The following is a 14795-nucleotide window of genomic DNA, read 5'->3' as shown; positions in this document are numbered from 1 at the left end:
AAAAGTGGAATTCCAGCCAGATATAAGGGGAAAATATTTTACAGTAAGAGTGGTTCAGCACTGGAACCAGCTGCCCACAGAAGCTGCAGAAAGTCCAGCCCTTGAGATTTACAAGACAAGGTCATAACCAGACTGATGTGACTGAAGTGGGCCCTGGTCTAAACAATGGGTTTGATTAGAACCCTCCAGAGCCCTCCTTTCCTACCTGAATTACAGTTTGATCCTATTATTTCAGAAGCAGTCTGAACAGATTACCAGGATGGATTGTAGAGCTAAAGCAAGGACTAAGTGAGAACTGGTGTGCAAAAATAGGGTGGGTATGTTCAAGACATGACAGCTGCTACTGTAGGATGAAAAGAAATATTGCAAAAGAAAATCATTACTAGAAAGAACTTGGATGGGAGGAGGTGGAGGGAGAGAACGGGAAAGTAAATTGTCTTCCTACTGTTTTGCCTAAATCTCTGGGGCATCATCAGGACCCAGTGTGAAGGATGTAAAGCAAATACCAGTAGAGATCAACCCCACTGCAGGAATCAGAATGCCTACTATCACACATATAAAAGTAGTTCTATCTCAAGACCTCTAGACATTTTGTCAAGAAACCTCCAGATGTGGCTTCTTGACAAAAATTAGGAATGAAAATGCCAACTATCTATCACAGAGAAAACATGAGAAATGTAGCAAGATACTGTCTTCCTATCTAAAGCTCAGGACAAAGACCATGTAAATGAAAAGTATGTAAAAATCCCTGAGGATGTATTTCAAGAAATAATTCAAGCATGTAGGGACAAAATCAAGCACAAAAAATTTTAAGAGCAATAAGAAAACACCTTTTTTTGGTAAGAAGTCAGAAGGGAAAGCTAACAACAGTAAACACAATGAAAGCAGAAGTATATTATGCCTTCAGTAAGAAGACTGACAGGGTAAAAATGCTGATACAACTCAGATGAGTGACAAACGTGGGGAAAGCCACTCTGGATCAGGAAAAGAAGAGGCTGTTTATATAGACTACATGTCTGAATTGGGTTGTGTGGGAGTTAAACCATACTAGAGCACCCAGGAAACAATTTATGGCTGGGTGAGATTCCAGATGATGGAAAAGAGCAAATAAATAGCAAATTTTTGGAAAAAAAAAAAAAAAAAAAAAAAAAAGACTTGGAAGCAGCTATGAGGTGACTGATCAGCCTAACATAAATAATTTGGAAAACACTAAAATAAAAAAAACAATCTATTATAAGCATCCCAGAGGTAACACAGAAATAATAACAGCTAGTGCTGATCTCTCAAGAACAATCAAACAAATCTTATTTGTATCTATGACAAAATAACAGCTTTTGAGAAGAGATATACACCACCCTAACCAGGGGAGGAACCCTTCTGTCTGCACCACCTGCATTAGTAAAAGGCTTAAATTCAAAATTTGTTAGGCATGGGCTGATGTTAATTGGGAAAGCAAATTTTCATGGATTTACTGCCACACTGTAGTTATGTATGAGGTAGGATTTCAAAAGAGTCTGTCTGGGATTTAGAACCAGCCAATGTTTCAGTTCTTTTGAAAACCAGGTTTCAAATTCAACTTGACAAATTGATTATGTAAATTACAAAATACTGTGCAGTACTATACTATACTAGAAATAATTGGGGAGTGAATAGTAGGTTGCAGGTTTTCTGACAAGGAATTGGTTATTAAAACTGATCATAAACTATGAACAAAGTAGAAAACCCCTCAAACTTCCTGGCATGTCCAAACAGAAGTTTCCTATCTGAGGCAGAGGGAATAATCCTTTCACTTCACAGACTGTGTGCAAGTTCTCAGCCATTTCCCAAGAGAAATGTAGATCAAGTGGAGAGAGTGCAGAGGGGACCTACAAACAGGTCAGAGGTCTAGAGGACGTGACCCATGAGGAAAGAATGGTATTTGTTTATACTTACAGAGAAAAAAGACTAAGGGGAGACATGATAAAAGCTTTCAAATATGCCAAAGGCTGTTGCAAAAGGGGGGAAGGGTAATAATATTTACCATATGTAGAACAAGAAAGAGTGAGCTTAAATTGCTAGCTAGTACATCTCAGTTAGACACAGACATGTTCCATAACAATGAAGATAGTTAGGAACATGTTATCTCAGGAGTTTGCCAAACTTCTTTGCTAACAACTGCAATAAGAGAGTCAGGGATGTATTATGACTACATCAGAAATGGTTTAGAAATAGCTGATCTTGTCTCAGGACAAAGAGGTGACCTCTTGGAATCTTCCTCAGTCCTCTTTTCACACCTTTGTTTTCTCTTACTCCATGAGAATTGTTCAGCTACTGACAAATATCTTCAACAGACACTTCAATCCGTAAAACAGATAATAACAGGAGGGAACAACGGCAACATGACTATTTTGGTAAAAAAAATATCTTGTAGGAATGATCCCTCCTGGAGTGTTCCCTCAATCACTTGCAATTGTGGTACACCTCATAAGTCTAGGTATACCCTATGCTTACAAACAGCTGTCAGATTTTATATTTTATAGCCAAGAATATGTCATTTATATAGGACACAGTAGACCCCTTAGTTGTACTAAGTCAGGTATAAGAAAAGAGATAATTTGGCCAATTTGTTTTTATATTGGTTGCTTTATTTCTCTGAATGTCTTTTTACCTCACTTATCAACAGTAATAATTATGTTTAATGTCTGCAAACTTTGTGTCGTCTGCTGAAAATATTGCTCTCACCTCTGAGAAGAAGAAATAAGAGAGTTCTTAGAAACAGTGTGGTCTTTGGTCTGTGAAGACAGTAAAACCCTAGCACCTTACTGTTACAGCAGAAAGTTATCCTGTAGACGCTGTTGTTATGTTGTAAAGGGTTATTTCAAACTAAATACCTTCAGATTTACAGCTAAACAAAGTGGGTAACAAACTACCTTTAATGAGTCCACTCTCAATGAGGGGCTTCTCTACCATAGAAAAATATCCTGCATGTTTGTGTCAAACTATTTAAAATTGTAACTTAAAATCAAATATCTTACTGCTTTCAGTTTATCTTTAAGCACAGTATCATGGCTTTTCCTAAGTCCACTTGTGTGCATACAGATAAGCATATTGTTGAAACACGTAGAGAATCATAACCAATGTAAGGAAACGTGATTGTTAGATGTAGCATAGAGATTATCATAGTTCAGGTGGATGTAATTGATAATAAGTACTTGTTAACACAAATCTACTCTTAGCTCTGCAAGTATTTTCTGGGTCAGTAATTCATTGCTACCAACTGTGGTCTGTGGTTCTTGCTGACTTTTTTTTAATTGTACAGAGCCCTCATTTTGGAGGCAAGAGAAATGAGGGACATCCTGTTTCTCTCTGTCAGTTTTGAAAGGGGAAGACAACTTAGCTGAGTTTGTAAGACCAGGAAACACCCAGATGATATGGAAATAAAAGCCTGCTCTTTGAACAGTGGGGCTCTGCGGTTTTACTTTGTTGTGGTGGAGTCATCGCCGATAACAGTACATTGGTGCCTTCAAACCTCTCCCCCAGCCAGGAATTTAGTTAGAAACTTTGAATTGCTTATAGTTTAAACAGCAGCTGTTTAGAGACCTATGGAAGGATGTACTGGAGCTCTGTCCTAGCTTTCCTCTGCAAAAGAAGGCACCTACGGACAGAATAAAACATGTAGCTGTTAGGAGAATGAACAAAGACAAACAGGTCAAGGTACCCCCTTCTTCCTGCAGTCTTGAGCACACTTTCTGAACACCTCAGAGAACAGGTATTTCTCCTAAGGGCTTCAGTCCCCATCTTGTTGAAGCCCGAAAGAAATCCTCATGTGTGCCAAAAAGAGAGGCCCTATAAATTTTGTCTGTGTGTGTGTGTGTGTGCGCGTGAGAGAGATAGAATTGTTTATTCTTTAGCTAAATGTGATTACTATGGGAAAGACCGTTTAAGCACAAGGAATAACCAGATGGCTCTGGCCCCTGCTTCTGAAGAAGCTTTCCTGAAGTTTTCAGAAATGAACATGTTTTTCCAAGTTTTTCTTAAAAGAAAATTAAATAAAGGATATTGACCCATTTTTTGACTGCTCTCAGTCAAACAGGTCTTGTGAAGACCTGTTCCTAGATGAGCAGATAGGTAGAGGTTTGCTGGGAGTGTGAGAGGGAAGAAGAATCCATTTTCCTTCTTAGAGGGGGCTTTTAGTCTGGGTTTCACTGAGCCCTAAAACATTTATCACCTCCATCTCTCTCTCTGTGTTGCTCTACTTGGAACATGGTCTATTGCTACTCCAGGAGGAGAGTTCAACTTTTCTACTAGCTTAGGTCTAGAGATCCTACTCCATAACCCAACACGTTAGCCAAGGTCACAGTTGTTTCATATGAAGAAACCTCCATGCGTAATGTCAAGATACAAGAAGCTTACTGGTCACAAGCAATATGCTGCAAACAACAGCCATCAGCCCTCCATAGAAACTGCTCTGGTTGCCATCATCATCACTTTCAAGGGGGACCCTGCTAACTTGAACATCTCTGCAACACAGCTGCTCAAAGGGAGGTAGAGAGCTTCATTTTTTATCCCCTTCATTTCCAAGTCTGTCACCTCTGCTTGAAGAGGGCACCCAGCCTTTCTAACAAGCAAACACTTTAAAATGTGACATTGTTAACCTTTAAAGTAAAACCTTGTTAAACACTGCAGCAACCCTTCTGAAAAATGTGACTGTTTAGTTCTGCAGTCCTAATACTCTGCTGGTGGCTCTTTGAGGGCACACATATCAAAACCAAAACAGAAGCAAGCAAAGGATGTTTCCCAAATCATCTTCATATACAGAAATGATTTGCACTTCCAGAGTTTCTCACTTCTAAGTATCTTAGAGCATTTTATAAACAAGCATTAATATAACCTCAACACAGCTCCTGTGTTAGTTATGTATCCTCCTTATATTAGCCTGAGTAAGTACATGGCTAGAAGAAATAAGTGTTCTTCAACACTGACAAAATACATGCATCGGAGCTGGAACCTCTCTGCTAAGAGGCTGCTGAGATATCTGGTTTGTTTTCTTGTCCCAAAAGCATTCAATCCGCAAATATAGTATAGTTTCTAATTTCAGCTTGGCCTGATTTTTCACAGCTCCATCCGTAACACTTCCTTTATATCACCTAGTACCACCTTAAAACAAACCCTCATTTTTTGTTGTTGTTTCACAGTTTTCTGCTAAAATACTTTGTTGTAGAAGTCAGTCTGCATTTTCTGTTGTCAGGAGCTAAACTTCCCATGCTTTGTCACTGAGCTCTCCTTGAAGAAAATGGTTCTATGGCCACCTGACTGGGCTATTTCTGCATTATCATATCAATCAGAATGTCATGGGTAAATAAATGAGAGAACAAACAGTGAAAATAAAAAGCTGTTTTAGTACTAAAGGGGGGGGGCATGTAGTTTTCTATTTAAGTAATGATTTATTAAATAAAAACTTTATCAATGCGAGCCTTGAACTTCAGCCTACTGCTGACACTTCCCGGCATCTGTGTAATAGTAATAAGTCAGTACACAGCTATCTTTGCCTGATGTCTCACTTAATAACCAGACACTTGTCACAAATTGCTGCTCTGCATACCTGAAATCAATCACACTGTACTAGTTACTATCTTCCTCAACACAGCAAATCAAATTCATCCAGAAATTACCCAGTGTTTGTAGGCAAAATATTTTAAATCAGCTTCTCAGCAGATGTTTGTCCTGGGTTCAGCAGTAGCACTCATTTTTTCTCCTTCTTAGTAGCTAGTGCAGTGCTGTGTTTTTGACTTTCAGCCTGGGAACAGAGCTGATAACACTGATGTTCGGTCTTACCAAGGACTTTGTGAGTCTCATGCTCTGCCAGGGAGGAGGGGAAGCCGAGAGGAAGCAGGGACAGGACACCTGACCCAAACTAGCCAAAGAGGTATTCCATACCACAGCACGTCATGCGCAGGATGTAACCGGGAGTTACCCAGAAGGGCTAGTTCAGTGCTGGGGGGGTGGGGTTTGAGTTATCGGTCAGTGGGTGGTGAGCGGTTTTATTCTCTTCCCTTGTTATTTTCTTTATCATTATTATTATTGGTGGTAGCAGTAGTGGTTTTGTGTTATACCTTAGTTACTGGACTGTTCTTATCTCAACCCATGGGAGTTACCTCTTTTGATTCTCCTTACCATCCCGCCTGGAGTAGGGGGAGGGAAAGAAGGGGGGGAGTGTGAGAGAGACTGCGTGGTTGATTTATGGCTGACTGGGTTTAAACCACGACAATGTTAAAGATCAGTTCTAAAAAATTAAGGTATTTGACTTATCTAAGTGTTATGTTATGTGTGGAAGATGCAGCTTGATGTGCATACTAGGAGTTTAAACCATGTGAAACCCAGAAATATTAAAATTAGGCAGTCATGTAAATTTCTTTAATTAGTTCAATGGGAACTAGACATTACTGAATGATGTTATTTAATTCTCTGGGAAGACAGTGGCAATTTGAAATATAGCTAATGAAAGGATATTACTGTGATCTGAATGGGCTACCCATAGGTCGTCAAATACTTTTGCTGTTACACATACAATATTTCCCTGTATTTTCAGATCTTTCCTGAGTCTGTAAAAGAGCTCTTTCTGAAGTAAGCTTCTAAGAGCTGGGAAAGGCAATTGTCCTGGCTGGGTTGCAGATACATTCTGTCTATAATCAGCTACAATGAGACAGCAGCCATAAAGACTTGAAATAAAAGCTAATACTGCTTTTACCTTTCTTTCTAAACAGCAAGGATGTTAATAAAATAGGCTGCAAAAAGGACCCCCAGAAAATAAATTTGGCTGTAAAAAATATCATGGCAGGTTTTTTAATATGAAATAATGATTTTCTTTCATCTCAGCTACCATTTTGTAGTCCCTTGGTTTTGGAAACTTCAGTCTAAAGTACACTGGAAGAAATTCTTGGCAATAACTGCTATGAAGAAAACAACACATTAACATAACAGCAGAACTTCAGTTCTGCTGATTTTACAAATGACGAAGTGAAAGGCAAAATAAAAATCTAAAAGGGTTTCCGTTTGAAACACATATCTCCCAACCACAGAAATAAAATCATTTGGAACTGCAACAATAACAGCTTCGTGTTGTAGGAATAGTAAACATAATTTTTTGTTTCATTTAAGAACATTTTGTGCTAAAGTAGTAGAAGTTGTGGTGTCTATGTTAATAATTCTCCTTTTTCTAGTCCCACAGCAAACATCAGAAACATTCTGTTTCCTGATTTCGACCATGGGGGGCACAGAGGCTATCCTGTTAAGACAGATTTTTCCCACAAACAACCTTCATCCTAAAAACATTTTAATGGCTTATGGTAAATCAGACTGTTTTGATGATTAACACATCGCTTTTAGACTGATTGCATTCTACTTGGTTTTCTGGCTTGTCACTTCACAGTACTTTTTCTTCTTGTGATGTAACTAAATATATGCCTGACTGGTGAAGAAGTTGACTGTCAGGATGATGCCACATTATGTTGAAATTATCATACTGAAGATCATATCTTGCACCCTACCTGCTCTTTTTTTCATCCATGAATCACTCTTTGTTTCAAAAAGTTTGGTTCCCCTTTACTTGTTTAAGAGCTTGCCCAATAACAAGGTGCTTATTCCAGTCTTTAGTAAACAAGCACCAGCATTAAAACCAAATGTAATATAAGGAAGTAGATATGTTTTAATGCGGTTCCACCTAAGAACATTAGAAACTGAAGGAGCAAGAAAAATTCCCACCACTTGTTCCCTTTTAATGGTTTCCATTGTTCTTCTTTTCTTTCTTTTTGCATTCTTCGAACTTTTCCAATGTCAGATTAAAGTGGCTTCTAAATACATTTTTTCCCCTGCACTTTAAGCAGTTTATTTATGTTATATATTAAAAAACATAACCTAGGAATCTTTACTTCATGTAATAACTGAAGCACTTGAAAACAGATCTCATAAGTAAACCTTCAGGATTTTTGGGGACATGATTATTTAACCCATATTAAAAATGTCACAAGGGTAAACAAAATATAAATCAACTAATTTCGGAAACATCAAAAGGTTTTTATCAGGGCCTGGATGAAAAATATTTAATTTCATTTTTTTCAGTAGATAATTTCTTTTCTAATGAGAATAAATAATGATTTCTACCCAGGCATGCTCAACTTTGCTGCTTTTTTATAAATCATATAATGGAGAGCAAAATCACCTCTCTTAACCTCTAAGTCTTGTTGGTGTAGGATGGCAAGACAGGATATGCTTTGCTGAGACCATATGATATCTGCTGAGGAGGCAGTCATTGATCAGCACAGTTTATAGTCTAAGGATACCACTGTCAGGTATACTGAGTGTCAGGTAAGAAGGGGTATTGGAGTAAGTGGATTGTAAAAAAAAAATCATGGTTTTGTGACAAAATTTTCTAGTCAAAAAAGGGGGAAGTTACTGAAATGACCACAGTTCTCTCCTAGGCTGTTTTCAGAATGACTCTCATGTGCTGACTGTGGCAGACGGGTTGTTTCTGGCAGACTTTCTGTCAGGGATTGTAAGGCTGAGCACGTATTTGGTCTTTGCACCCACTGAATAAGCGTGATGGGATCTCCTGGACATTTATGGACTCAGGAATATCTTACGACTATCAGGAATGCTCCCCAGAATTACAGATGATCTCAAAGTAAACACTATTTGCAACTCAAAATCTCAGCTACTTTAAATTATATCCTTATTTGCCTGCTTGTATGGGAATGAAAGTTTCACATTTTTATCTTAAAATAACCTCTGCCTCCTTTTTCTGAGCACTCTTCAATTCACCTCATCTCCTCTAGCTACCAGACTATATAGTATAATGTTTATACTTCACCCAGTCACCTAAATAATCTATGCTTTTTTGTACCTGCCTTACATTTCCTTATCTATTTCACAAGGTTAATATCTGTGAACAAGAATCTTGCCACCACCAGTCAATCCATTTATTTGTGCCACTTGGGAACAATTTAGTGCATAATTCTGAATTTGCCAAGGTCCATTATGACTGAAAAATTATTTTATGATAGACTTATTCTAGTAGGACTGTAATCAAATACATTTTCTGATAAGCAAATACTATATCGAGGTGACATTACGAAAAGATTTAATCTCTTTATTAAATATTTCGTAAACAGTGATATGATTTGAAATAAATTATGTGTTATTTTTCATTGCCTACTCTAATAGGAACATTTGTCAAAAGCTTAGCGCAGACAGCCTGATAGAATGGGTGAGAATTTCATGTCTGTAACTTCAAGTAGATGCAAATACTTTCAGAATGAACCAGTGTGGTCCTGACATAATATACATTTCTGAAAGTCATGCCTTGCAATGCCTGAGTCCTAATGGATTTTCCCTTTGCCCCTCCCAGGGAGAATCCACTCCCTGCTGCCAAGGAGGGATTTATGCAAAGTTTGGAAAGAATCTGACAATGGCTTTGATGATAGCCATTATAGGAGTCAGGGAGCTTCTTTGGATGTGTTCATATAGCACATGTTCTGCCCAGGGTCTGCACAGAGAGACACTGGGTGTCTCAAGGGTTTTGGCACCTCACTCTGGGTTGAGTATCACTGGATAGATACAGAGTCTATAGACATTTTCCTGAAAATGGATGCCTTGCTTAATCGCTACATAGAAATAACATTTTTCATTGAATTCATATATGACAGAAAAGGTGGTGATTAGGGTAGTCGGTCTAAAGAGGCTCTAAAAAAATTTGGTTTAATTCTGCACTTTGCATTAATGTGCTTCAAGTTACAGCTGCAAACTCTACAGAGCCCCCTTCTGGTGCTGAAAGCTGCTTCTCAGAGGGTGCACTCCAGGCCCAGCAAATGAAGGCTGAGAGCTGAGCTTACATATCCATCCAGCTATGAAATACTGTGACTCTGGCTTCGTGCTTGCCACAGAAGCATTTTAACTCAGTGTTTATTACACTAGAGATGGCCAGTCATGCTGCTACAGCCTCTTGAAAAAGGGTGAGCTGAGCCTAGATCTTTCAAAAGGCACTGGCAAAGCTTAATCTGTGGGATGAGCTGAAGGCCAAAGTCCTAATGCATGACATTGCCTCCAATATAGCAGTTTCTCTTCAGCTGGGTCAGAGAGGTGGGCAATATCCTAGACGTGTTTCCTGCTACCTCACTGTAGACAGATGTCTTCACATTGTTGGATTTCTCCTATCACAATCTTAGGCAGTGCCATCATTTCTAGGCACTCTTTATAAAGCCAAAGCTCCTGCATGTTGAATTACGTATTTTCTGGAGTTCAGGTTTGTAAAATACATGCACCTACTGTTGCATTAGGGCATGATGCCACCATGCCTTGCCGTGGGGTACCTAAAGTCTGAGACAGCTCTGGCTGGATCCATGACCAGCTGTGTCTCTGTGGCACTATGTCAAGGAAATTTAGCTTTCTTTAGAAACGAGGGGTATTAACCAGGGAACAGCAGTGCCCTGGCTTATGGCATGTAACAAGTATCTTTGCTGACTTGGTGGTATGCTATATAAATCAACTTTGAAACTTAAACAAAGTAGTGCAAGGAATAAAGGCACAAAGCATGTTTAAAGGGCAGCTCACTAGTGTTGCTATACAGGCTTTTTATATAAGGACTTTTATTTACCATAGGTAAAACTCTTTGCCATAGTTTTACTATACATGATAGTGCTTGCTTGTTTCTACTGTATGCTTTCCCAGATATCTCTGAAAGACACACTGTGCCCTCCGCATTCAGTAAAATCATCTGCTTTCTAAGCATTCATGCTGGTATTTAGAAACAAAGGAGCTTCTACTTGCTTCGAATGTATCTATCTGGCCAATATGCATTTGAGAGAAGACAGATGGGGAAAAAATCATTTGGACTTTATGTTGTGCCGATCATATACAAAGGAAGGAATGACCTGGAAACCCACTGTTGCACTTCTTACAGGCTGTGTTTCTGCTGATGTTGAGCAGACCTTTCCCTGCATTGGGACTGCAAGACAATTGGAGGTGGCAGGCTTTTATTTCCATACCATTCAGGGAAAGATGATATATGCTCCTGGGGAGCCGGCACAGCCATGTTCCAGAAGGTAATGGACAGCTTACTATTGGCACCATTCCTCATTTCCTCAGAGACAAATCAAGGCTAAGACATGGAGCAGCAATGAAGGAGACAGGCTGGAAGCCTTGGTTATTCAGTGCTGTAGTTCCCTCTTTTGGGAGGTAAAACTAAATATATATGTGACAGCATTTGTGTTCAATGGCAATTGTAGTTTAAGTCATATATAATAGGTTTGTATATTACAGGTCTAAGGATAGAGCCTACATGTATGAGCAAGATTTCTATGAAACACTCCCTCAGTATACTTAATTCCAAGTATTCAGAAAGTAATGCGATTTAAAAAGCAATGGTACATTTAAGAACTGTCGTATTGTGAACTTTTATTTTGAATCTTTGGAGCGCACATAGTTTGAGCTCTCAGTCTTGTAGCAGCAAGTGCTGGAAACATTTAAACAAACAAACCTAGATGCTCTCATGGTCACCTGACTACAGATGTGTATTAAGAAAAATCTCTACTGAAATATGTCTTAAGCTCATAGCTCTCCATTAATCAAAGCTGACTACCCTGTCACAGTGTCTATATATATAGTAGATCTCTCTGCCAAACTTGCACTCTAAACACTTCTTGCAAAATGCAGTGTACTATAAGCACGGCCCTAGCAGTGCTGTTTCTTTTTACCAGTTGTTTTAGAGGAGAACATTTTTGTTTAAATTTGAAAATAAATTAGCTGGTTCTCCTGTTCCATGAGGACTCCCTTGTATGCTAGGATCCACTGGAGGGCAAAAAGAGAGAAGTTTTACCATAGCGAAAAAGATCTGAACGATGCCGCAAAAAGGAGTAAAGAAGTCTGCATGCAAAAAGCTAAGTATAACCTTCTATTTGACTTATCTGTCTTCAGAACATATAAATCTCTTTTAACTTTAAAGGTTAGGGAACAGAGAAAGCTTCAAAATTTTCCACAGTTTGATATGTGAACTTCATTACAAGAACAGCCCCCAAGAAGTCACTTACCACATCTGACACTTATTGTTTTTCTCTGATTCATTTGTAGTGCTAACAGTGAAAAGAAAACTGTTATCTACTCTCCTTAAATGCACAGAAAGAAATGGATGTAGCATAACAATTGTTATGCAAGACACCCTTTCACTCACTAATGAAATCTGAATGGAAAAACAAGCATTAGCATGTATTGAACTGCTTGCCAAGTTATCAACCCAGTTGGACAAATATATTCCAGCCTCAGAATATTAATAGAATTTTCCTGTGAAGTTTTATACCCAAAGACTTTGGATAAAGTGCTGTCAAAAGGCCTTTCAGAAACAACATGGACTGCACAACAAAACCAGGTATCTAGTTTTTAACAGATTTCCAGCTTCGAACCAGGAGGGAACCTGGACATTCGCTGCTCTGTGTTGACAAAACCACTGGATAAGCACTCTCAGATACAACCTGACCCTGAGTCTGACATGATCTTGGTTTACAAAAGGCAGTTAACATTAGGGAATTGTCTGTGTGATTGACCTTTTTGATTGCTTCCTGTAATAATTATACAGAAATAGCATTCAAACATACACTTGCCAGCTTAATATTTTTAAAGCTTAAGGCCTCGGCCTATCTTCTGAATTTGCTTCCCCTCCTACTGAAATAATCTCATTGTTCACAGAGTACACTCATGAGAGCACAGGCATCCAACACAGCACGTGCCAGCTAACCCAAAGGCTATGCAGAAGTAGGCAAGAGACAGCTGGGTTTGCAGTACACTTCAGTCACTTCTGCAAACATCATATGTCCATCTGTTTAAGGCTAGAGGGGGAACACTGCAGGAGGTAGCACTTAACCCTCCAGGGACTATCTTAAATGAAGAGACTCCAGGCAAGAGTCCATTCACTTCACACTTCCAGAGGTATGTAAGTCCTCAAATCTCTCCATTAGGACTTCAGAGAGTCTCAGTTTTGTCTATAAACACGATCTCACCACTTCTTGATCATCTAAAATGCTCCACAGTTGTCTGGTGCTATTCTACGTACACTCATGTAAACCCAATCTGTCAAAAGAAAACAGTCTGTCACTCACTGCAGACTATCAAGATACTTGAGAATGTTTCATTTCTACATTAAAGCTGTCCAGCCATGGGCACGCTACTATAGGTAACTTCACAAAGTCTCAGAAATTCTTCAATAATGAGTCAGATCTGCTGCTCACATCACTACTGCCTCCAAGGCCCTCATCTGAATCAGCACCATCTTCTCTAAACCAGCTTGGCTCAGCACCAACTGCTAAGTGTCCTGATTACTGGGGGATCTCAGTATTTCCTCACTGATCTGCATTTCCATTCACAAAGAGCTGAGAGATTCAAAAGCTCGTGTTTAAAGAAGGATACAAAACCAAGTATCCTTCCAGCTTCAGTATAATTACCAGTGCAAAAATGTCATTGTATCTAAGTGGGAAAGATAGTGATATCTACTATTAGTTCATAAAACATTCATATTTGGTGGCTACTGACTTGCTGATCTTGATCTCTATCTCTCCAGTTTCTTTGTAGATTAGCTATTCGAGAAATGACTTTGCCTTTTTTAGGCACGACAGCAGATATGGTTAGTCTGGTTTTCTCAGGGTAGAGCTTGTGCAGTGAGCTGTGTGCAGCTGGGAAGCAAAGAACTGACAGCAGAGTTCCCTTAATCTGGGATTCATTCATTCATTCAATATTTGACAGAGACAGAATTTACTGGTTCTCTGGTTACAGTGCAAGGCTTGACTATTGGCTCAAGCTTCTGTCCAGGGCTGGGTAGGACTTGGTTCTCTCACAATTGTTTTTAATCTCTCTGCATTTTTTTTAATGTGTGTTCTGGGGGTCCAAAGAAAAAAAGCTACATACTCTGCCTTTCCAGAGGCTTTTTACTTCTCTTTACTCTTTCCTTAATCAATTGTAGTCTTCCACAGCAGGAACTGCCTTTATCTCATGATTAAAAAAAAGAGCCTTCCTTAATATAGTGTGAGAAAAATCCTTGAAAATAACTCAGCAAATCAATAAGGCTAAAATGTCTCAGTATCATTCACAACACAGCAGAATAAAAAGACCAGGAAGATGAATAAAAATCTACTTCTGAAATAGAAATTGAAGGACATGTCCTAGATCTTAGCACAGGTATCTTCATGTGATTTTGTAAGTTAAAAGGAATAGTTCCTTTCTAAAGTCTCTGAAACATAAACTCAGACTGGCACCTATGAAAATCCCTTTGGGATTTAAAAGTGCTTGGAGGTTGTCCTTCTTAAAATTATTTCATTTTATGGTTTGTTTGTGTAGTTGGGATTTTTGTAACATGCCAAGAAATTTCTTCAGAGGCTTTTCTCTAAAGAGAGGCCTGCCACTCATAATCAAAACAACATAACCTTTACCTAGCAGCTTGGTGTCACATCTCACCTTCTTCTCTATGACTGGGGATAGCACAGCTCAGCAGAGCTTTAATCTAGAGTAGCAGTAAAGTGTTGATAAGAAAGCTAAGCTGATCGCAGTGTCCAAGCGTTCAAGTCTTGATTTTTGGATCTCTCATAGCCACACATGTCAGGGAAGTTATTTTAGGAGAGGTTTTTCAAAGCAGACAGGGAAATTAAATATTCAAGTTTCATCAGCTATCACGGACATTTGGAGACATAACCACTTTTTGCACCTCTGAAAATCTGATTCTACCTACCTCTACTTTCCTTTTTTAAAGGTAGAGATGATAAGTAATTCTAATTTCTATCTCT

This window comes from Psittacula echo, assembly GCF_963264785.1.
Source record: "Psittacula echo genome assembly, chromosome: Z".
NCBI lineage: Eukaryota > Metazoa > Chordata > Aves > Psittaciformes > Psittacidae > Psittacula > Psittacula echo.
This window is presented reverse-complemented; position numbering follows the sequence as displayed.